At 43.6% G+C, this 25,268-nt stretch overlaps 1 protein-coding gene across 1 annotated transcript in view; it reads right to left on the reverse strand.

Moving 5' to 3' along the window:
- Positions 1-1,290: 1,290 nt before the first annotated feature.
- The window catches only part of LOC101134651 (ankyrin repeat domain-containing protein 18B-like), a 52,870-nt gene continuing 28,892 nt past the window's right edge, over positions 1,291-25,268 (reverse strand). The window contains exons 13-16 of the mRNA XM_063695523.1: positions 23,776-23,946; positions 11,297-11,539; positions 5,737-5,909; positions 1,291-1,355 (exon numbers count right to left, since the gene is read on the reverse strand). The gene's annotated coding sequence lies outside the window, so the exon portion shown is untranslated. The remainder of the gene's footprint in view (positions 1,356-5,736; positions 5,910-11,296; positions 11,540-23,775; positions 23,947-25,268) is intronic.

Consider the following 25,268-nt stretch of genomic DNA (forward strand, 5'->3'; position numbering starts at 1 on the left):
CATGGAGCACAAGTTACAGAGACCACAGGAAGCGGGAGGACTTCATGCTAAGTGAAATAAGCTAGACACAGACCGACAAATACCGTATGATCTCACATGTGCAAGCCGAGACAGTTGAACTCATAGAAGCAGAAAGTAGAATGGTGGTTACTTTGAGGAGATAGTAGTCAAAGTATACACAATTTCAGCGGGGAAGAATAAATTCAGGAGTGATCTGTTGCACAACATGGTGACAATAGCTATAATAATGTATTGCATTCTTTAAAATTGCTAAGAGAGTAGGTTTCAAATGTTCTCACCACAGAAAAATATGTGAGGTAATGCGGTATATGACTGGTAATGTGTTACCTGGTATATGACTCCACCATGACCTCAAAAGGCCTATTCCCCATCTCAAAGGAAAACGTCACTTTCCTGGTGCCAGAAATTGTAAATATGAGAGTTGCTCAAGTTCATTTATAGTGAAGAGAAGTTAGTAGTGTATTTATAGAAGCCTAACACTATGAAATGCATATATTTATTAAATAGTATAGAAGGAGCCAATGGCAGTGATCCAGAAAATATATCCTTTTCAGTTGAGATAGGAGAGCAAAAGAAATCTCTATTCCTATTGCAGAGAAAAAATAGTAAATATATTTGCTCATAACAACATAACTAAACTGTTTGTGGCTTAATAAATAAAAATATAGTTATTTAAAGGTGGTTCAAGGTTTCCTATATAATCTTACATTCCCCAAATGTGAATTTGCACAGTAATGAATTAAAAATAAAACAAAACAATATTACTTGTCAATTCAATCAAATAACTTTGTAATTTAGCAGAAAATAAATTACACCAGTTTGGTTTAAAGCCCTAACTACACATCTATAGTTTCCTTAAATTAATTAAAAGAAGTCATGCAATTTTCACAGAATATCACATGCATGTTATCCATTTTAATTTCTCTTAAAAATGGGTTAGTTGCCATTATCAAACTTTAGACAAGAAATCAAACAGATAAAGTAACAATGAAAGCAACTTAGACATTAGCTGAAGGGTTTATTCCTAATTGCTGAGTACCCATGCTTTATCCACAAAGGGTGAGTTACCATTTCTATAAACTGATAGTGAGTTATCCAAAATGGAAATTAAGAATACAATCCCGGCTGGATGCAGCGGCTCACGCCTGTAATCCCAGCACTTTGGGAGGCCGAGGTGGGCAGATCACCTGAGGTCAGGAGTTAGAGTGACCAGCCTGACCAACATGGTGAAACCCTGTCTCTACTAAAAAATACAAAAAAAATTAGCCGGGCATGATGGCGGGTGACTGTAATCACAGCTGCTCGGGAGCCTGAAGCAGGAGAATCGCTTGAACCTGGGAGGCAGAAAAAAAAAAAAAGAATGCAATCCAATTACAATAGCAACAAAAAACTTATAAAATACTTAGGTGTAAATTTAACCAAGGAGGTGAAAGAACTGTATACTGAAAACTATAAAACCCTGATGAAAGAAAATGGAAGAAAACACAAATAAATGGAAAGATATTTTATGTCCACAAAGTAGAACAATTAATAGTTTAGTTTTTATTTTTAATTTTTATGAAAACATAATAGTTGTACATATTTATAGAGTACCTGTGATATTTTGATACAAGCATACAGTGTGTAATGATCAGATATGGGTAACTGGGATATTCATTACTTCAAACATTTATTGTTTCCTAGTGTTGAGAAAGTTGTGAAATACAAAATAAATTACCGTTAACTATAGTTGCCCTATTGTGCTACTAAACACTAGATCTTACTCCTTCTATCTATCTAACTGTATTTTTATATCCGTTAACCAACCCCTTTTCATGCCCTCCTCCCACTACCCTTCCCAGTTTTTGCTAAACACCATTCTGTTCACTACCTCCCATTTTTTTAGCCCACACATATGAGTAAGAGCATGATATTTGTCTTTCTGTACCTGGCTTATTTCACTTAACTTAATGTCCTCCAATTCCATCTATGTTGCTACAAATGACAAAATTTCATTCTTCTGGCTGAATAATATTCCATTGTGTATATATACCACATTTCCTTTACCCATTCATTCATTGATGGATACTTAGGTTGATTCCATATTTTGGCTATTGTGAATAGTGCTGCTGCAATAAACATGGGAATGCAGATATCTCTCTGATACACTGAGTTCTTATCTTTTGGCCATATACCTACCAACTAGTGGGATTGCTGGATCATATGGTAGGTCTACGGTTAGTTTTATTGACAAATCTCCACACTGTTTTCCAGTGTGGAGATTTCCAGTAGCTGTACGAATTTACGTTCCTACCAGCAGTGTATGAGCATTTCCCTTTCTCCACATCCTCCTTATCATTTGTCATTTTCTGTCTTTTTCATAATAGCCACTTTAACTGGGGTGCAAGGATATCTCGTTGTGATTTTGATTTGCATTTCTGTGGTCATCAATCATGCTGAGCATTTTTTCATTTATGTGTTGGCCATTTGATTTTCTTCTTTTGAGAAACATGTCTATTCAGATCTTTTGCCCATTTCAAAATCAGATTATTTGTGTTTTTTTTTTTTTTTTGCTATTGAGTTGTTTGAGCATCATGGTGTATTCTGATTATTAATCCCTTATCAGATGAATACTTTGCAAATATTTTCTCCCATTCTGTAGGTTGTCTCTTCACGTTGTTGATTTTTTCCTTTCCTGTGCAGAAGCTTTTTCACTCGATGTAATCCCATTTGTCAATTTTTGCTGTGGTTTCCTGTGCTTTTGAGGTGTTACTCAATAAATCTTTGCTCGGACCAATGTCCTGAAGGATTTTACCTAAGTTTTGTTCTAGTAGGTTCACAGTTTTGAGGCTTACATTTAACTCTGTAATCCATTTTAAGTTGATTTTTGTATATGGTGAGAGATCAGGGTCAAGTTCCACTCTTCTGCATATGGTTACTCAGTTTTCCCAGCACCATTTATTAAAGATACTGTTCTTTCCCCATTGTATGTTCTTAGGGCCTTTGATGAAAATCAGTTGGCTATAAATACATGGATTTGTTTCTGTGTTCTCTATTTTATTTCTTTGGTGTATATGTCTGTTTTTATGCCATAAACATGCTTTTTATTTTTTATCACTGCAGCTTTGTAGTATATTTTGAAGTCAGATAGTGTAATGTCTCCAGCTTTGTTCTTTTTGTTCAGGGTTGCTTTGTATATTCAGGCTTTTTTGTGGTTTCACACGAATTTTAGGCTTGCTTTTTCTATATCTGTGAAGAATGTCACTTGATAGGAATTGTCTTGAGTCTATAGTTAACATTGGGTAGTATGGACATTTTAACAATATTAATTTTTCTAATTCATGAATATGAGTTTTTTATTTTTTGTGTCCTCTTCAATTTCTTTTATCAGTGTTTTACAGTTTTTATTGTACAGATCTTTTACCTCTTTGGTTAAATTTATTCCTAGGCATTTTATATTTTTGTAGCTATGGTGAATGGGATTGCTTCCTTGATTTTCAGATTGTTCACTATTGGCATATGGAAACGCTACTGGTTTTTGTATGTTGATTTTGTATTCTGCCATTTTGCTGAAATAGTTAACCAGTTGTAACAGCTTTTTAGAGAAGTCTTTAGCTTATCCTAAATATAAGATCATGTCATTTGCAAACAGTGACAATTTGACTTCCTCTTTTCCAATGCCCTTTATTTCTTTTTTAATAGCTCTGTCTAGGACTCTTTCACCACTTTTCAATAAAAGAAAACGATGTGATTGACCACTTTTCAATAAAAGTGGTGAAAGTAAATATCCTTGTTTTGTTCTAGATCTTAGAGGAAGGATCTTAGGGAAAAGTGAATATCTTTGTCTTGTTCTATGTTAGAGAAAAGGCTTTCATCTTTTCCCTATTCAGTACCATGTTAACTGTGGGTTTATCATATATGAACATTAATGTTTTAAGGTATGTTCCTTCTATACCTAATTTGTTGAGAGGGTTTTTTTTTTTAATCACAAAGAGGAGTTGAATTTTATCAAACACTACTTCTGTGTCTATTGAGATAATCACAAGGTTTTGTTCTTTTTTATCTTGATGTGATGTATGTGATGTATCACATTTATTCGTATTTGTAGGTTAAAGCATCCTTGCATCCCTGGGGGAAAATACCACCTGATCATGGTGTATAATCTTTTTTCTGTGCTGTTGGATTTTGTTTTCTAGGGTTTTTTTTAAAACGAGTTTTGCATTTATGCTCATTAAAAATATTGGCCTATAGTTTTCTTTTCTTGTGTCCTTGTCTGGTTTTGGTATCAGGGTAATGCTGGCCTTAAAAAAGATTTGGAAGCATTCTCTCACCTTTGATTTTTCAAAATAGTTTCAGAATAATTGGCATTAGCTTATCTTTAAAAGTTAGGTAGGATTCATCTGTAAAGCCATATGGTCCTAGACTTTTCTTTGTTAGACTTTTTATTACTGATTCAATCACATTATTCATTATTGTTCTATTCAGGTTTCCTGTTTCTTCATGGTTCAATCTTGGTAGGTTATATGTGTCCAAGAATGTATCTATTTTATAAGTTTTCAATTTGTTGATGTAAGTTGTTCATAATGGTCTGTAATGATCTTTTGTATTTCTGTTTTATCAGTTATAATGTCTCCTTTTTATCTCTGATTCTATTCCATTGAGTTTTTATTTTCATTAGTCTACCTAAAGATTTGTTGATTTTGTCTACCTTTTCAAAACAATATTTTCATTTGGTTGATCTTTCATATTTTTAGTCTCAATTTTATTTATTTTTGTTGTGATCTTTAGTATTTCTTCTTCCTGTAATTTTGGGTTTGAGTTATTCTTGCTTTTCTAGTTTCATGAGGTGAATCATCATATTTGAAATCTTTCTACCTTTTTATATAGGCATTTATTTCCATAAACTACCCCTCTTAGTACTGCTACTGCTTTTGACATATAACATAAATTTTGGTATGTTGTGTTTCTATTTTTATTTGTTTTAAGAAATTCTTAAATTTTCTTTTTAATTTCATTATTTACCCGTTGGTTGTTCAGGAGCATGTTGTATTGGTGCATTTTCCAAAATTCCTCTTGTTATTGATTTCTAGTTTTATTCCATTGTGGTCAAAAAAGATACTTGATGTGATTTTAATTTTTAAAAATGTGTTGAGACTTGTTTTGTGGCCTAACATATGGTCTATGCTGAAGAATGCTCCATGTGCTCATGAGAAGAATATATACACGTTCTCCAGCTGTTGAATGACATTTTCTGTAAAAGTTAGGTTTATTTGCTCTAGAGTGTAGTTTAAGTCCAATGTTCCTTTGCTGATTTTCTCTTTGGATGATCTGTTCGGTGCTGAAAGTAGGGTGTTGAAGTCTCCTATTATTGAAATGCAGTCTGTCTCTCCCTTTAGATCTAATATTTGCTCTGGTGTTGGGTGGGTATATACTCGTAATTGTTATACCTTCTTGCTGAATTGATCCTTTTATCATTATATAATAACCTCCTTTGTCTCTTTTAAGGATTTCTAATGTGAAGTCTCTTTTATCTGATAAAACTACAACTACTGCTGCTTTCTTTTGCTTTCCATTTGCATGGAATATCTTCATGTGTCTTTACAGGTGAGGTGAGTCTTTTGTAGGCAGCATATAGCTGGGTCTTTAAAAAAATACCTCATTTAGCCACTATGTATCTTTTAACTGCAGAATTAAATCCATTACATTCTAGGTTATTATTGACACATATGAACTTACTCTTGCCATTGTTGAAGTGTTTTCTAGTTGCTTTGTAGAGCCTTTGGTCCTTTTTTCCTCTTTTGCTTTCTTCTTTTGTGGCTTCATGGCTCTCTGTAGTAGTATGTTTTGGTTCTTTTCCTTTTATCTTTTGTGTATCCATTACAGGCTTTTGCTTTGTGACTAACCTGTGGCTTACATAAAACATGTTATAACAGGTTAATTTAAGCTGATAACAGTTAATTTTGATTGCATACACAAACTTTTCACTCTAACTTCCTTTTCTCCCATGTTTGATGTTTTTGATGTCACACTTTACATCTTTTTATAACAACAAAAATAACAGAAGCAATAATTTCATATAAAATAATATAAATAAATATAATAGGCCTCCTCAGCCACTCAGGCCTTTGCTGCTCCTCCGGAGAGGGACTTGCAAACATTCAAAGAATTTGCATGCCATAGACAAAGCCAGGAAGAACTGTGACCGGATTCACAACCCTTCCCAGGCATTACTGGGCATCCTTACCTGGTGCCCACAAACAGTGAGTACTTAGAACGTATTTTCTGGTGCCTCTGATGACAGGCACTGCTTTGGACTGGAGTGGAAAGTAGGGCACCAAAACCATCCCTGGGGCCTTCACTTTCTAGCCAGATGCAGTCCTCCCCCCCAACCAAGGGTCTTAAGAAACTTTCTGGAGACTCATCGGGCCAACCAGACCCATGCAACAAGGTACCCTTCTCAGGCCTTCACACCTGGCCCCATCTGAGCAGCCCCCAAGGCCTTCCTGACCACTGGCTCCCATCCAGGCTCTCCCCAGTTCCATGGTCCATTCAGATTTGTCCTGGCCTCCAGAGAGGGGTTTAGATACAATTTTGCAGGGTGCCTCCTATGACCAATCCCCACTCAGTCCACCAGGTGGAAGGGATGCCCTCCCTGGTCTCCATGACTAGTTAGGGAATGTCTCAGCTAGCTAATTGGGAAAGAGAAACATTTTAGGGAGTGCCGTATGCAACTGTGCCCCACGCAAAACTGTAGCCATGTCAGAGACCCTTCCTGGAGGCTCCCTGTCCAGCTTTGACTGATCTCTGTAGGAAATATAGACATTCCCATAGGGAAAGTGAGAAACTCTTGGAGGCATTAGTTGTATTTTTGTTTTCATATAGTTCAAAGAATTATTTTAATTTCTGTTGAGATTTCTTCTTGACCCTTATGTTATTTAGATGTGTATTTCTGAATATCCAAGTATTTTGAGACTGCCCAGCTATCATTCTATTACTGGTTTGTATAATAGGTTCCAGTGTTTTCGGAGAGCAGGTATGGCATGGTTTTTATACTTTGAAATGTGTTAAGGTGGGCTTTATGGCCCAGAATGTGGCCTATCTTGGTGAATGCTCCATGTGAGAGTGAAAAGAATATGTATTCTGCTGTCATTACACTAAGTAGGCTATAGATATTAATTACTTCCAGTTGTTTGATGATGCTGTTTAGTTCTACCATATTTTATTGATTTTCTATCTATTGGATCTCTCCATTTCTGATAGAGGGTGTTGATGTTTACAACTATGATTGTGAATTCTTTTATTTATCCTTGCAGTTCTATCAGTTTTTTGCCTCACGTATTTTAACACTCTTGTTAGGGGCACACACATTAAGAATTGTTATATTTTCTCAGATAATTCACTTTTTGTTATCAAGCAGTGCCTATATTCATCCAGAATTATCTTTTCTCTCCAAAGTCTACTGTGTCTGAAAACTAATATAGCTGCTTCAGCTTTATTTTAATTATGGTTAACCTTGTATATCTTTTTCCATTTCCAACTTCAAATCTATGTGTCTTTGCATTTAGAGTGAGTTTCTTGTAAACAATGTATAGTTGGGTCTTTTTTGTGGGGGATCAACTCAGATGAACTCAGTCTTTAATTGGTGTATGTAGACCACTGACATTAAAGGTGATTACAGATGCAGTTAGATTGGTATTTATCATGTCTGTTATTATTCTCTATTTGTTGTCCTGTTTTTTTCTTCCTATTTTTGCCTTCCACTCTTTTCCTGCCTTTTGTGGTTTTAATTGAGCATTTTATATGTTTCCATTTTCTCTCCCATTTAAGCATGTAAATTCTTCCTTTCTTTTTACTGTTAAAAAACCTTTCTATTGGTTGCCCTAGATTTTGCAATGTACATTTACCATTAGTACAAATCTACTTTCAAGTAATACTATATTGCTTTATGAGTAGTGAAAGTATTTTATAATAAAATATTTCTAACTCTTCCCTCCTATAGTTTATATCATTGCTATTATTCATTTCACTTATCAATAAATTATAAACATCTAATAACTATTGCTATCATTATTTTGAACAAATTATTTATTAGCTGCTATGTCAATTGAAAATAACAAAATGCAAAGTTTTTACCTCACATTCATATATTCAGTTTTTATATTCTTCCTTTATGTAGATCCAAATGTCTTACTTTTCTCTTAAGAACTTCTTTTAACTTATTCCAACATTTCTTGTATGCAGGTCTACCAGCAACAAATTGCCTCAATTTTTGTTTTCTACAAAAGTCTCTGCCAGGCACAGTAGCTCACACCTGTAATCCCAGCACTTTGGGAGGCCAAGGCAGGTGGATCACTTGAGGTCAGGAGTTCAAGACCGGCCTGGCCAACATGGTGAAAACCCACCTCTACTAAAAATACAAAAATTAGCTGGGCGTGGTGGTGTGTGCCTGTAATCCCAGCTACTCGGGAGGCTGAGGCAGAAGAATCACTTGAACCTGGGAGGCGGAAGTTGCAGTGAGCCAAGATCACGCCATTGCACTCTGCACCCCAGCCTGGGTGACAGAGTGAGACTCCATCTCAGAAAGAAAAAAAGAATTTATTTCTCCTTCACTTTTGAAGACTATGTTTTTGGCCTCTTCCCACATACCTTAACCTCTTCCCAAATACTGGGAACCCCAGGGTTCATTTGGCTGCCAAAACTGTCCAAGCTCTAGGCTGCAGGCACCAACCTATTCCAGTATAGTCCTTTGCTCCAGGACACCTGGGCCACTTTCCTGAGGGAAGAACATTCCCTTTATCAGGCAGAGACCCTGGCCACCCATGCCATTCACAAGCTGTTCCTGCCAGATCTGCCGGCACTCAGTCATCCTGGGCCATCAGGCTACTGAGTTCCGGGAGATGGTGAGAGCTCAGGGTGTGTGTGTGGCCGGCCAGAGGTGTCAGAGCCCAAAGTAGCTGGGAAGTAGCCAGAGGAAAGCCAAGTCCGCAGTCATCTGATGCTAACCTCGAACTTCTCATCCTTCTCCTTCCTCGTGCATTGCTCCTTCCAGGCATTCTTTAATCACAGCTGTGTTGGAGGCTGGGATTCCAGACCCAGCACTAACAGGGTACAGCCACAGCTGCAGCATCTCACAGTGACCTAGAGCCTGGCCCAGCTACCCAACTCAGGCAGTTCATCTAGCACAGCATCCCTGGGAGGTGGCCACTGTGAGATTCACTTCGGATTAGGAACTGAGGCTCCAAAGCCACAAATGACTTGCTCAACATCAGGCAGAAGGATTAGAATTTAGGTCTGCCGGCCTCTAAAGCTGTCTCCCAAAGAATAGACCATCAACCAGGGAGACAGGTTATTTCCAGGTAATACAATGAAGTAATGTAACTACAAAGAAGGATGAGTAATCACGGTGGGGGCAGAATGGGGGGGCTCTCCCTGCATCTGTCTCTTCTCTTCCTCCTGTCCCCAGGCCCAGCCACTGAACACGCTCCTGGACCTTGACATGCTGGGCTTCCATGTTGTCCTGTCTTGGCTCAGACACCACAGAAGGATCAATCCCCTTCCAGTGATAGTGGAGCTCTTCATTACTAAAGTGTACAGTCATGAAATCCATTACTAACCCTGAGACTCTCGGGCAAGAGGTGACAGGTCAGCTAAGTGGGAGAACAGCAGCAAAGTATAATGGAATAAGACGGGGAGGCTTCCAATCAGAGAAGGACAGTAAACACAGATACAAGCTGGGTGGCCTCCACACCTGTATTCAGTCCCCCAAGGTACTGTGGGGAAGAAGACATCTGCAACTCAGTAAAATCACATCTAAATCCTTAAAAAGGATTCTTCTCTATACATTAGTCAAAACCTTCATGGGTACTTTATCCAGATATGAACATAAAATAGTATTTTCTGCACATCTAATTAGCAATAATTCAGGACCATTACAATAGTCCAGGTGGTCAGGACCAGTGAGATCCTTTGATGCTTCTCTTGAAAAATGTACATGGTGCCATTTTTTGCAGCATCATTTGGCAATATGTATTAAGAAGCTGTAAAATGTTTACAGCCTTTGACCTACAAATCATACCTCTGGGAATTTTTAGGAATATAATATTCAGAGATGCTGACAAAGACCTGTGTACAGAATGTTCGTTGCAAACCAGCTCTGTTCTATGCTTTAAAGAGCCCATTATTCACAATAGCTGAAAATTCGAAGCAGCTTCCATGACCAATGAATAGGAAAAAAGTAAAGAAAATCGTTGAGGTGGGGGGACTCTACAATAAAAATCATAATGCTTTCCAAATGTTTTAGAAAGAATGTTGATGCTAAGGGGGAAATGAGGGAGCTTCCTAATGAAGCATATTAAACTTAATAGATCTCAAAGGCGACTCTTGTTTTCACACTCAAATATGGCTCTTCCTTTTCTTCTCTCAGTGAAAAGCACTGAGATGGGAAAAGTCCCCATGTTCTCCCAGTTTCTCAAGTCAAAAATCTAGAATTTGTTCTTGATTCTTTCCTTTCTCTCTCACTGCACAGCCACTGCTACAATCAGTCCTGCTGGGGCTGCTTTCAAATGAATATCTCTGGGCCATCCCCTTCCCTATCTTCACCTTCCCCCTTTCTTGTCTTCCTCTCCTCCCTCCTTGTCCCTTATCTACTCCCTCCCCTCCTTGCCCTTCTCTTCATCTCCCTTCCCCTATTACTCCCTCCTCTCCCTATCTGCTCCTGTCCCTCCCCTTCCCACCCCACCTTACCCAGCCATCACTTCATTCTCACTAGGTCTCCTCTCTCAGGGATGACCCCAATGTCCTTCTGCTACTTGAGGGGCTCCAAGCTTCCTTCTTTAGCCCAGAGCCCCTTCTGTGCCCACAGCCAGAGGCCTCCCATGGAATGTAAGTCCTTCACTCACTCCCTGTTGGACTCCCCACCAGTGGATTCCTTGCTACTTAGAGCAAAACACAAAGCTCTTCCTGTGGAACTGAGCTTCAACTGGTGGGGGACATAAGAGGCAGCCACTGGCCCAACCAGCCAAGGCCTAAAGCTCGCAGAAGAGAAATTCTCATTAGCAGAATTTTCAGTCGTTGGAGCTGAGCCGCAGGATGTTTGAGTGTGGACACCTAGCACAAAATGTACCAATGGCGAGCTGGTCCGAGTCTTCAGTCCCCTACCATGCTCCCTACCTCTGTACTGTGTGCTCCTGTCACTCTAGCTTCCTTCTGCATGGAATGCCTCCTTTCTATTTTCTGTGGTCACACCTCTGCACTGAGCCCCATGAGACCCACCAACTTCAGAAGCTGCCCCTGATACCTCTAGCAGTAGGCAGGTGTGTCCTGTGCTGTCCATGCCCTTCCTTTGTACCTATAAGCTGGTGACTCTGTTCTGTAGATAGTTAGGTCCCTGTCTCATCTTCCCAGCTGGACTGTGAGGTACTCATGGTGGGATATATGTCTGATCCATCTCAGGGAGTCCCGTGGAGCTTGACCTAATGCCCGGCATGTGGGAATCGCGGAGAGGAAACAGCATGTGCAAAGGCTGGAGATCTGATGGCACCTGTGGCAATACGGAAGATACCATGTGTGTAAAGGGCAACAAAATAGAGCAGTATTAAATAAAATAAATATTCTTGAGTGCATACTGATATAAATAAATGATTAAATAAGTTAATGAATGAGGGAAAGGAGATAAATTTCCCATGCAGGATTTCAAATGAATTATGTTATATATTCCATCCCAAAGGAGAGTGAGAATAACTCCCCACTCCTTAAGTGTGGGCTGCACACAGTGACTTAGTCTCCAAAGAGGACGGTATGGAATAGAGGGAAAAAGAGAAACTGCAGTGGAGAATCCTGATGAGCACTACCTCTGCCAGATCTTTAGTGATGTCAGTCATCCCCTTTTTATATTCATAATTTTCTCTTTTTTCCCAGTCAATCCAGCTGGAGATTTGTCATTTTCATTGATTTTTCCCAAAGAACACGTTTTTGGATTCGTTGATTTTTTTTCCTTTTCCTATTTCATTGATTCCCATTTTGATCTTTATTATTCCTTTTCTGCTGGTTACTTTAGATTTAATTTGCTCTTCCTCATATATATTTTGAGACAGAGTCTTGTTCTGTTGCCCAGGCTAGAGCGCAGTGGCACAATCTCGGCTCACTGCAACCGCCACCTCCTGGGTTCAAGTGACTCTCCTGCCTCAGCCTCCCAAGTAGCTGGGATTACAGGTGCCAGCCACCATAGCCAGCTAATTTTTGTATTTTTAGTAGAGACGGAGTTTCACCATGTTGGGCAGGCTGGTCTCGAACTCGCAACCTCAGGTGATCTGCCGACCACGACCTTCCCCAAGTGTTAGGATTACAGGCATGAGCCACTATGCCTGGGCGATATTCTTAAATTAGAAACTGAGGTTGCTGATCTGAGACTCTTCTTCTTTTCTAATACAGTAATATCATAAATTTCCCTTCAGGTACTGCTTCAGTGACAACCGACAAATTCTATGTTGTTTTTCAATTTCCAATAACTTCAAATGAAGTTTTTCTAATATTCCTTTAGATTTCTTCTTTGACCTATGAGTTATTTAGAAGTGAGTTAATTTCCAAATATTTGGGAATTTTTAAAGGATCTTCCTGTTACCGGTTTTTAATTTTATTCCATTGTGGTCTGAGAACATACTTTGTAGTTGAATACTTTTTAATTTATAGAGGTTTTTAATGGGCTATAATGTGGTCTATCTCCATAAGTGTTCCATGCACAGTTGAGAAAATGTGTATTTTGCTTTTATAAGGTGGAGTATTCTATAAACATAAATCAGGTCAAGTTGGTTGATGGTGTTCAAGTCCAATACATTCTTGCTGATTTACTGCCTATTTATTCTATGAACTGTTGAGAGTGGGATTAAAATCTCTGATGGTTATCTCTATCTCTCCGTATTGTTTTATTACTTTTCTTCATACATTTTGAAGCTTTGTTATTAGGTACAAAAACACATAGGTTTTTTATGTCTTCTTCTTTAACTAACCACATTATCAGTAAGAAATAATCTCTTTAATCCCTGGTAATAGTCTTTGGTCTGAAGTCTATTTTGGCATTCGTATAGCCACCTCAGCTTTCTTCTGACTAGTCTTGGCATGGTATATCTTTCTCCACCTTTTTACATCTAACCTATTTGCATCTTTAAACTACATTTCTTGGCCAGGTGTGGTGGCTCACACCTGTAATCCCAGCACTTTGGGAGACCAAGGCAGGTGGATCACCTGATTTCAGGAGTTTGAGACCAGCCTGGCCAAGATGGTGAAACTCCGTCTCTACTAAAAATACAAAAATTAGCTGGGTGTGGTGGTGGGGGCCTGTATTCCTAGCTATTTGGGAGGCTGAGGCAGGAGAATCGCTTGAACCAGGGAGGCAGAGGTTGCAGTGAGATCGCGCCATTGCACTCCATTGCACTCCAGCCTGGGCAACAGGAACAAAACTCCATCTCCAAAAATAAGTAAATAAATAAAGTACACTTCATGTAAGCAAAATACAACCAACTTTAAAAAAAATCCAATCTGACAACCTGTCTTCTAAATCAATTTAAATGTAATGTAATTCCTAATATGGTTGAGTCTCTTATCTTGCTATTGTTTTCTACTCATCCCATCTGTCCTTTATTCTCTTTTACGTCTTTTTCTGTCTTCTTTTGGATTTACCCAATATATTTTTATGATTCCATTTGATCTCCTTTGTTAGTTTAATAGCTGTAATCTTTTGGTTTGTTATCTTAGTGGTGGCTTCAGGGTTTACAGTGTACATCTTTAACGGATCACGGCCGACCTTCAGGTGACAGTAGATCACATCATGTACAGTTTAAGAATCTGAGAATAGTAAACTTCCCCCCTTTTAGTCTTTAAGCACTTATTGTCATCCATTTTACTTTTACATATATTATAAACTGCATATTACTTTATTTTCTAAACAATTATCTTTTAGAGAAGTTTAAATAATAGTAAAGTATATATCCATGTTGTTACTATTTCTGGTATAGATACACGATGTTACTATTTCTGGTGTAGACCATTTCTTTGTGTGGATCCAGATTTCCATCTGGTATTGTTACGGGATCCTTGGGGTATTACTTCATCAGCCAAAAGCCTCTATGGTCAGTGGCTCCTTTGCCCGAGTTTTGCTCTGGATCTCTGGTCTTGTTCCACCCACTCGGCCTGGCAGGTTGTGCTCAGTTCCCACTATGAGCCTGGATCGACTGTCTGCCAAGGGTGAGCCAGGCACGGAGGAGCAAGGGGTGTGTGAGCAAGCATGGGGTCCAGCCACTGCACACAGCCAGGCATGCCGGCTGAGGGGGGATAGGCGATGGGCAGGCAGCTTTAGGCACTGGCATGGGTGCCAGCTCCATGCAAGGCTGCAGCTAGACCAGGCATACCATAAGCAGCTTCCACGGCTGACACCAGGGAATGCGCTGGTGCCCAGAACCTTGGAGATGCCAGGAACCCACAGAGCCCTAAACAGGGTGTCACAGCCCTGGCTCTGAGTTCCTAGGTCTGGGCTCCCTGAAGAGCCACAGCTCTTCTCTTCTCTCCTCTCATTGCCTGCAATGTGACAAACAAGGGGCATGTTTCAGCGCTGTTTGTGTTATAGCTATTTTAGCTCCGCCATTCAGCAGGTCTCCAGTTCTTGTCCTGTGACCAGGAAGAATGATATATGCAGACAAGTGGAAGGTGAACAAGATGAAGAGGAGCTTTACTGAGAGATAAGACAGCTCAGAGGAGACCCGCAGTGGGTAGCTCCTCTCCATAGCCAGGGTGTCCTGTTGAGTGCTGAGCTCTCAGCAGAGAGGGCAGCTCCTCTCTGCAGGCAGGTCATCCCATTGTCTCTTCAGCTCTCAGCAGAGAGGGTAGCTCCTCCCTGAAGACTGGCAGCCCACCCCTCAGGCTTCAGCCCCACCCCAGCTTGCAGGTGGGGCTTCAGTGGGAACCTGCTCCCTTCCACCCAAGAGCCTGTTTGCCTCCTGGCATTGTTCATGGCACCCAGGTTATTCATGCCAAGGAGTACCTGCAGGCCAGTGCCAAGCTGTCCTCAGCCCCACTTCAGCCTCCTTCCCATGCTTGTCAGCCTACCACAGTCCAAAGGGGGCCAAGGGGCTGGCATGTCAGCCAGCTGGGGCTGCTGGGATGCAGGCAGCAGTGTCCTGAGGCTGCACACAGCAGCAGGGCCATGGGGCTGGCCCAGAAAACCATTCTTCTCTCCTAGGTCCCAGGGCCTGTGACAGCAAGGGCTGCTGCAAACATCTCTGAAATGCCTCCAAGGCTTTTCCCCACAATTGTCTTGGCTATTAGCACTGGCCTCCACTTTATGCAAATTTCTGGAGACTTCATGAATTTTCCCCCTGAAAATCAGCTTTTCTCTTTGACAACTTGGCCAGGCTGCAAATGTTCCAAACTTTTGAGCTCTGCTTGTCATTTAAATATAAGCTCCGACTTGAGGTCATTTCCTTGGTCACACATGAGAGCGCAGGCTGTTTGATGCAGACAGGATCCCTCTTGTGCTATGGTGCCTAGAAGTTCATTCCACCAGATATGCACTAAATCATCACCCTCAAGTTCAAAGTTTCACAGATCTCAAGGGCAAGGTCGCCCTGCAGCCACGTTCTTTGCTACAGCAAAACAAAAGTAACCATGGCTCCTGTTCCCAGTAAGTTCCTCATTTTCGTCTGAGACCTTGTAAGCCTGGCCTTCCCTGGCCTTCCTTCTGTCAGCATTTTAATCAAAACTATTTAACAAGTCTCTATAACGGTCCCAACTTTCCCTCATCTTCCTGTCTTTTTCAAGCTCTCCAAACTCTCCAACCTCTGGCTGTTACCCACTTCTGAACCTGCTTTACATTTTCAGCTATCTTTGTTGGAGCCTGGCGCTCCTGCCTTTCACCCGTAACCCCAAACACAATCCCCCACAACTCTCCCCACCCCCCCAATACCCCCCAACTCTCCCCATCCCCCCCCACCCAACCTCCACTCTCCACCAGGGGAAACTTCAAGAAGGCTTCAGATATTTGCGTTACAAAGAAGCCTAGTGCTAACAGCCAAAACAGTGGGGAAAAGTCATTGAAGATATTTCATAGCTCCACTTTGCAGTACTTATTTTCTGTGTGGTCATTATGAAAAGGGGATTCATTGGCTCATGGGTCTTCAGGCTGTAAAGAAAGCATGGTGGCTTCTGCTTCTGGGAAGACTCAGAAAGCCTCCCAATCATACCAGAAGGAAAGCAGCAATAAAATGTTTCATACGGCAGGAGTAGGAGCAGGACTCACAGAGGAAAAAGGTGCCACCGCCTGTTATACAACCAGATCTCATGAGAACTCACTATCACTAAGTCAGCATCAAGAAGATGGTGCTTACCCACTGGTGAAGGATCCTCTCCCCAACACACCTCCACCCCCTACTGTTTCCAGACAGAAGCCTGCTGCAGAGGCAGAGCCTCTTGGAAATCCTGTTCTGTGGCAGTGCAGAAGGAAAACAAGGGCTTTGAGTCGCTCTGCAGGAGGCCACCATCCTCTAGACCCCAGATTCGTAGACCTACCAAGAGTTCACAGCCTCAGTATGGAAAAGCCATAGGCGCTCAATACCAGCCCAGCCCATAAAGGCAGCCATGGGGGCTAAAGCCTGCAAAGCCACAGGTGCACTGCCCTGGTAGAGGTTTTCCATGAGCCTCTGCCTCTGCAGCAGGCTACTCTCTCTTCCTACTACCCACCACCCTCCCACCACCCTACAGCCGGCCTACTGTTCCCCACCCCACCCACCCCTTTGTCCTTCCACCCCTACACCTCTCATCCATGATTAAATAATCTCCCACCAGGCCCCACCTCCAACATTTGGGATTACAATTCCAAGTGAGTTTTTCTAGAGGCACACAGCCAAATCATATTATGCTGACCTTGACCCCCCCAAATCCCATGTCCTTCTCACACAGTAAAATACAATCACGCCTGTTCAAAAGTTTCCAAAAGCCTTAACTCGTTCCCGCATTAACTCAAATGTGAAAAGTTAAAAGTCTCATCTGAGACAAGGCCCTTCTGCCTATGAGTCCCTGAAATTAAAAGCACACTCGTTTCTTTCAAGGAACAATGATGGTACAGGTATTGGGTAAGTTTTCTCAATCCAAAGGGAAGAAATTTCCAAGAAAAATAACACAAGTGGGACCACAGGCACAATGGACATCCAAAACCCAGCAGGTCAGTGTTCATTCAGTCTCACGGCTCCAAAATTATGAAGAGAACTCACCATCAGAAGGACAGCATTAAGGAGATGGCGTTTAACCATTTGTGAAGGATCCACCTCCACCCCTGCCTTTCACCCGTAACCCCACCACAATCCCCCCAACTCTCCCCATCCCCCGAAAAACCCCCCAACTCTCCCCACCCTCCAATACCCTCCAACTCTCCCCATCCCCCCCATCCAACCTCCACTCTCCACCATGATTAAATCACCTTCCACCAGCCCCCACCTTTAACATTCCCCATTAAAATTCCACATGAGTTTTGGGGGAGGCACAGAGCCAAATCATATTATTCTGTCCCTGGTCCCCCAAATCTCATGTCTTTCTCACATTGCAAAATACAATGATGCCTTCCCTGCAGTCCCCCAAATCTTAACTCATTCCAGCATTTACTCACGTGTCCAAAGCCCGAAGTCTTATCTGAGACAAGTCTACAGCCCCTTCTGCCCATGAGTCTCTGCATTATAAGGCAACTTCACTACTTCCAAGGTATAATGATTGTACAGGCAATGGGTAAGCCTTCTCAGCCAAAAGAAAAAAAAAAAACTGCTAGAAAGAAGCACAAAACACAGACGGGATTCATAGGATACATAAATGTCCAAAACCCAGCAGGCCAGTCACTCAATCCTACAGCTCCAGAATCATCCTTTTTGAATCCCTGTCCCACATCCATGGTACAGGGGTATGAGGGCTGGGCTCCCAAGGTCTTGGGCCAATCTGCACCTGTGGCTTTGCAGTGTTCAGCCCCTGCGGCTGCCCTCATGCACACGGCTGGTGTTGTGTGCCTCGTAGCTTTTCCACACTGAGGGTGCAAGCTGCTTGTGGGTCTATGAATCTGGGGTTTGGAGAATGATGCCTCCCTGTGGTGGGGGCTTCAACCCTATATGTCCCTTCTTTGCTCCCCTAGTAGAGGTTTCCCAGGAGGCCCTGCCTCTTGGAGAAGCTTCTTTCCTAGACATCCAGGCTTTTCTGTGCATCTTCTGGAGTCTACACAGAGGCTCCCAAGCCTCTAGTCTCTTACTCTGTACACCTGCTGGCTTAACACTATATGGAAACAATCAAGGCTTGGAGCCACCTCTGAAGCAGTAACCCAAGCTGTACCTGTGCATCTTTCAGCCATGGCTGGAGCTGGAACTACAGGGATGCAGCCAGCAGTGTCCTGAGGATGCACACAGCAATGGGGCCATGGAGCTTGCCCAGGAAACCATTCTTCTCTGCCAGGCCCTAGGGCCTGTGACAGCAAGAGCTGCTGCAGAGGACCGTGAAATGCCTTCAAGGCCTCTTTCCCATTGTCTTGGCTATTTGCACTGGGCTTCTTTTTATGCAGATACTCTAAGCCTTCTTCAATTTTCCCCCAGAAAACCAGCTTTTCTTTTTGACCACTTGGCCAGGCTGCAGATTTTCCAAACTTTAGCTCTCCACTTCTCATTTCAATACAAGTTCCAACTTGAAGTCATTTCTTAGGTCATGCATAAGAACACAGGCTATTCGATGCAGACAGGACACCTCGCTAGGCTGCCTAGATGTTCATTCCACCAGGTACATCCTAAATCATCACCCCCAAATTCATAGTTTCATAGATGTCCAGGGCAGGGTCCCCGTGCAGCCACGTTCTTTGCTAAGGCCAATCAAATGTAACCATGGCTCCTGTTCACAGGAAATTCCTAATTTTCTTCTGAGACCCTTTAAGTCTGGACTTCAGTGTTTATCCTTCTGTCAGCCTTCTGATCGCAAGAATTTAACAGTTCTCCGCAGCGGTCAAATTTTCCTCATCTTGCTGTCTTCCAAGCTTTCCCAACTCTCCTGACCTCTGTCTTTTACCCACTTCTGAACCTGGTTCTACATTGTCAGCTATCTTTATCACAACCTGGCAGTGTGGTAAAAGAAGAAAAGTCCACTTTCAGGGGGAAAATTCATGAAGGCTCCAGATGGTTGCATGAAAAGAAGCTGAGTGCTGGTTGCCAAGACAAAGGGGAAAGGGCCTTGAAGGCACTTCATAGCTCCACTTCATAGCACTAATTTTCTGTATGATCATAAAGAAAGAGGTTTAATTGGCTCATGGTTCAGCAGGCTGTAAAGGAGGCAGAGCAGCTTCTGCTTCTGGGACATCTCAGGGAGCCTCACAACCATACCAGAAGGCCAAGGGGCAAGGAGATGTTTCATATGGCTGGAGTAGAAGCAAGACTGAGAGAGGAAAGAGGTGCCACACCTTGTTATATAACCAGATCTCATAAGAACTCACTGTTACTAGGTCAGCATCAAGAAGATGGTGCTTAACCATTGGTGAAGGATCTGCCTGCCACCCCCACCTCCCACTGTTTCCAGGCAGCAGCCTGCTGCAGATGCAGAGTTCTTGGGAAACCTCTACTAGGGCAGTGCAGAAGGAAAATATGGACTTGGAGCCCCCACACAGGGCTACCACCCTCCAGACCCCAGATTCAGAGACCCACCAACAGCTTGCACCCTCAGTGTGGAAAAGCTACAGGCACTGAACACTAGTCCAGTCCATGAGAGCAGCCATGGGGGCTCAAACCTGCAAAACCACAGGTGCACTGCCCTAGTAATGGTTTTACATGAGGCTCTGCCTCTGCAGCACGCTACTCCCCCTTCCTACTACCCATGACCCTCCCACCACCCTACAGCCAGCCTACTCATTCCCACCCTACCCACCCCTTTTCCCATCCACACCCACCCCTGCCCATCCATGATTAAATCACTTCCTCCCTCTCCCTCATCTTTCTGTCATGTTCTAATCCCTCCAAACCCTCCCAGTCTTTGTTTGCTACCCACTACTGAGCCTGCTTTTACTTTTTCAGGTATCTCTATAGCAGGTTGGCTATGTAGCAATAACACAAAACCCCATTTAAGGGGAAAAATTCAAGAAGACTTCAGAAATTGGCATATAAAGAAGCCCTGTGCTAATAGCCAAGACAAAGGGAAAAAGGCCTTGAAGACATTTCACATCTCTCTCTGCAGTTCTAATTTTCTCTATTATTGTAAATGAAAGAGGTTTAATTGAATCATGGTTTTGCAAGCTGTGAAGGAAGCATAGTGTCTTCCATTTCTGGGAGGAATCAAGAAGCCTCCTAATTATACCAAAAGCCAAGACAATGAGATATCTCCTAAGGCAGGAGTAGGAGGAAGACAGAGTGAGGAAAGAGGTTCCACAGCCTTTTAAACAACCAGATCTCATGAGAACTCACTCGCTATCAGGAGGACAGCATCAAGGTGATGGTCCTTTATCATTCGTGGAGAACCTACCCGCACCCTTTTATAACTAAATCTTTTTCCACCTATGCCCCACCTCCAACATTAGGGAGTATAATTCCACATGGGTTTTGATACAGACACAGAGACAAACCATATTATTCTGTCCCTGATCCCATGAATATCATGTCCTTCTCACATTGCAAAATACAATCATGCCTTGCCAGAATGAGTCTTAACTCATTTCAGCATTAACTCAAACTTACAAAGTCCAAAATCTCATCTGAGTCAAGGCTACAGTCTCTTTTTTCTATGAGCCTCTGAAATAAAAAGCAAGTTCACAGCTTCTAATGTATAATGATGGTACAGGCATTGTGTAAGCTTTCCATATTCAAAAGGAAGACCTTTTCCAGAAAGCTTCTTATTTCTATCTGAGACCTCCTCAGCCTGGCCTTCACTATCCATGTTTGTGCCAGGATTTTTATCACAACCATTTAACCAGTCTCTAAGATAGTCCAAAAATTTTGTCATCTGTCTTCTTTTGAGCCCTCCAAACTCTTCCAACCTCTGCCCATTACCTAGTTCCAAAGCTGCTTCCACATTCTCAGGTATCTTTATAGCAATGCTGCAATCGTCATTTGCCATTTTCTGTTTGATTCATTTTGAAAAAGAGGTTTAATTGGCTCATGGTTCTGCAGGGTGGACAGGAAGCACAGGGCTTCTGATTCTGGGAGGCCTCAGAAATCTTTCAATCTTTGTACAAGGCAAAGAAAGAGTGAGTTGTCTCACATGGCAAGAGGAAAACATGCAGAGTAGGGAGGTGACATAGAGTTTTCAGTGGCCAGATCTCACGAGAAGTCACTCATGATTGTGAGGATGGTACAAGGGGATGGTGCTGAACCATTCATGAGAAATTTCCTTCATAAATCAATTGCCTTATACCAGGATCCACCTTCCACATTAGGAAATATAATTAAATATGAGATTTGGTGGGGACACATATTCGAATTGCATCATCAGTCTTTGAGTATAAAGACATGCACAGCAGGCTTTATCCAGCCAACTTATTTGGGACTCTTTATAGGGTTTGTGGTCTACAGCATATACACTAAAATATTCATACTTCAAAAAGCAGTAAAGTGGTATTATCATTCTTCCAAAAGTTACAATGGTAGTTTAGGCATTCATGGCATGATTTAGTTCATGTTTGCTACTGTTTCTATTCTGTCAACATATTAACTGTTTCCTACACAATTCTGTATTCAGCTGGATTTCAGCTGAGCACAAAACCATCCTTGTGCTACCACGGATAGCTGGCACTAGCTCCTTGCTAGTGTTATTATTCTGTGTAGAAAGTATCCTTGAACTGGAAACAGTCCACAATCAAATATCTAGTCATTCAACACTATCAATTCCTGGATGATTTTTGAAAAAATAGTATCTCTTGTTGCAAGAAATGCTGCATCTGTGATTTCATGTCTCTCATTCAAATTGGATGGAAGTGGAGAATTTCCACTGAAGTGGTGAAAGAATTCCTGTTCCTGTGATTCTGATGTCATCAGCCTCTGCATCTCTATCTTCCCTTCTGCCACATGTTGCCTGCCCTCCGCGACTTTGGTAAGAACTTGCTTGTGTATGTGGATGATGTTCAGGATGTTGGTCTGGTGTCCCTGAGACAGCACTAACAGGTCCATGACTGGGTCCAGGTTCTGCCTGGGATGATTGGCAAAAAGCTCAGTGACAGTGTTGAAGGCATCTGTGGTGAAGTGGATGGGCTGGTCCAGCTCCAAGGCCTGGCTGAGGCTGAAGAACTGGCAGCCTTCTGATGCTCTTTCTTAAAGCCTGTCACCACCACCTGCTTGCATGTCAACTCATTGGCTGTGAAGCCGAGCCGAGTGCCCTGTTGTTCATCTTCTTGGTGAATCATTTGAAGCTGTCAATCTTGCTCTCCCACTCCTAAAGTTTGAGTGTCACCCTGGAGGTGGGCTCACAGCCAGGGAGAATCTGGCACTCACCATCTCATCCTTCTCAGCCTTCCTCTTGCCCTGTCTCTAGGCTGTCTCTTCAGTGCTGGTGTGGCACATCAGGAAGTGATGGAAGATGTGGCACTGTGCCTGCACCCAGAAGCTGGCCATGCTCTAGGAGCCCTGATGCATGGACTGGAGCCCCAAAGGCAGCGCAAACCCTGCTCCTGAGCCTGCTGCTCATTTCCTCTATGTGGCTCCATTTGCAGCACGGTTGTTGAACTGAGGCTTGTGCATGCCAGGCAAGGCCAAGTTGGCTCAAAGAGCAACCAGCCACCTCTGCAAGGGTGTGCCAGGAGCAGGTGGACCAGCCACCAACCTCACTTGCTGCCAGTCAGGGTAAATCAGTTATTCTGCCCTGGAGGTAGGGCCCCAGTGCCATCTGCTTTTCCTCAGGCCTCCACTCCATCAGCTGTCAGGTGGTGGTCACTCGGGGTGTGGGAACCTGGCCATCCCTGTTTCCTTGAGTGGGTGAGGTTGGTGGCTGGTCCACCTGCTCCTGGCACACCCTTGCAGAGGTGGCTGGTTGCTCTTTGAGCCAGCTTGGACTTACTTGGCATGCACAGGACCCGGGTACTGACAAGCTGCTCCGAGTGAGCTTGTCTTGTCTTGGGCCAAATTCTAAGTCTGGCCAGGGCCACAGAAGGCTGAGTCCCCTGGGTGGTAATCCTGGCTGCTGCAGGGAGGCCCATGGTGCTCCTCCCCTCCCAGGGCTCAGGATGAGGTTCAACTGGGACAGGACCCTTTAGGTATGGGACTTGTGCCCCAGGAGAGGGCCTCTGTCACACAGGTTGGGTAAGATGTATGGCATGCTGCTGGCTTCCAGGGCTGTTGGGATGACACATTCACCCTTCCCTCCAGGGACCTCAAAATGACCAGCTTCCCCTTTGAGAATGACTTCCCAAGGCCTAGGAGCCATCTGGGGCTGCAGGGCAGCTGGCTGCAAGCTGCCCTGGCTTCTTCCATGTTGTGCTGGTCACTACCCACCAAGGGGGGGTCAGATGCAGGCACCATGCAGGGCAGCTGTCTCTGGACCTGCGTCTTGGTTATCATGGAGCTGGACTGGGCCTGGGTGAGAGGGCCTGATGGGGTTGTCCTGCGTAATCATGGGGGTGATCAGAAAAGATGCAGAATGGAATTGCTGTGAGGATGAACGAGATGACTGTCAGCACAGAATAGGCATCCGGTGAGTGTTCAGGGATTACCCTCAGTAGCTGCCCAGAGGCCAAAACCACCCACCTGATAGCGACTGTCCCCAAGCTAGGAGGAAGAGAAGAGAGCAGATCCCACTCACCTGAGTCTGATCAGTCAGCTGTGTTGAGATGTGCCTCTCACCTAGTAAATGGTCCTTCATGCAGAGCCACTCAGACACCACAGTGTGTCTCTAACTGCTCCACAACACAGAGGCGATGGGGGCTCAGCAACAGTGACATTGTGGGGTGACACAACCCACCACAATGGGAGCCTGCATGGGTCAACAGGGACCAGAGTCAGTGTCCTCTATCCCCTGAACTGACATGTGTGGATGCAGTGTGTTTGTGCATGCGTGTGTGCCTGTGTGTGTGTGTGCACATATGTGTATGTGTGTTTCTCTTGCTTCTCTGGCCAGGCCTAGCTTCTCCACTCACAGGTGCACCCAGGTCATCACTGAGGGCTCATGGCCAGCATTAGAGCTTCTACAGGTGCTCCCCAATCTCTGCCTTCCCCACCCGTGGTGGTCCTGGGGATGCAGAGAGAGGAGGGGCACCAGGCACAGCAGAGAGGGCTGGCACCCCCTCTAGGTGGAACACAAGTCATGTGTAAAGTTGTAGGTCTGCCAAGTGGTGCTGGGTTCAACACATCTTCTCACCTTCTCTTTCCAGCCACCCTCCAAGGTGCCCTGACTCACCTTCCCTGCAGATGGAGGCAAGGAGACTCCACAGACAAACCCCCTGCCTGAGGTCACACAGTGGCCAGCTGGCCAGGTTCCTACTGACCAGCCGCCAGGACCAGTTTCCCACTGATGAGGCCTCTAATGACCACTCCTCCATTTACCAGTTCCCACTGACCAAGTCCCCACTGACCATGTCTTCCTAACCAGGCTCACACTTAATAGGCCTCATAGGCCAGACCTCACTGACCAATTTCCTACTGACCTGGTCCCCACTGACCAGGTTCCCACTAACAAGACCACCATTGACCAGGTCGCTGCTCACCTGACCCCCACTGAACAATTTTCCATGGATCAGTCCCCAGCTGACCGAGCTCCCTCTGACCAGGCCCTCACTGACGAGGCTCCAAGCCACTAAGGCCCCACACTGACCAGGCCCCTAGTATACTGTATAGGCCCCACCAACCAGTTTTTCATTGTTTATGTTCCAACCCATCAGGCCTCACTAAGAAGACCATCACTGACCAGGTCCCCATGAACCGGGCTTCCAATGACTAGGTCACCAGGTCCCCACTGATGAGGCCTTTACTGAGGAGGCCACCACTAACCAGGTCCCAACTGACTAGGTCCTGATGACCAGGTCATCTCTGAGCATGGTCCACTGACCAGGCCCCTGAGCAGCGTGCTCAAAGTCTCATTACAATGCCCCCCTGAGCCCACAGACCCTCCCTCCCTGTATGTGTGTCCAGAGGTCAGGCCCTGGGGTTTTTTTTGGGACATGGCTTTTCCTCCAAGACAGAGGGAGAGACAGCTGGCCTCAGGCTCCAGGTTCCCAGCTCCACACTCACCCCAAAAGCCCTCTGGGCCAATCTCAAAGGAGATAGTGAGGTGGCCTGGCACTGCCTGGACATGCCATG

Source organism: Gorilla gorilla, chromosome 12 (genome assembly GCF_029281585.2).
Source record: "Gorilla gorilla gorilla isolate KB3781 chromosome 12, NHGRI_mGorGor1-v2.1_pri, whole genome shotgun sequence".
Lineage (NCBI taxonomy): Eukaryota > Metazoa > Chordata > Mammalia > Primates > Hominidae > Gorilla > Gorilla gorilla.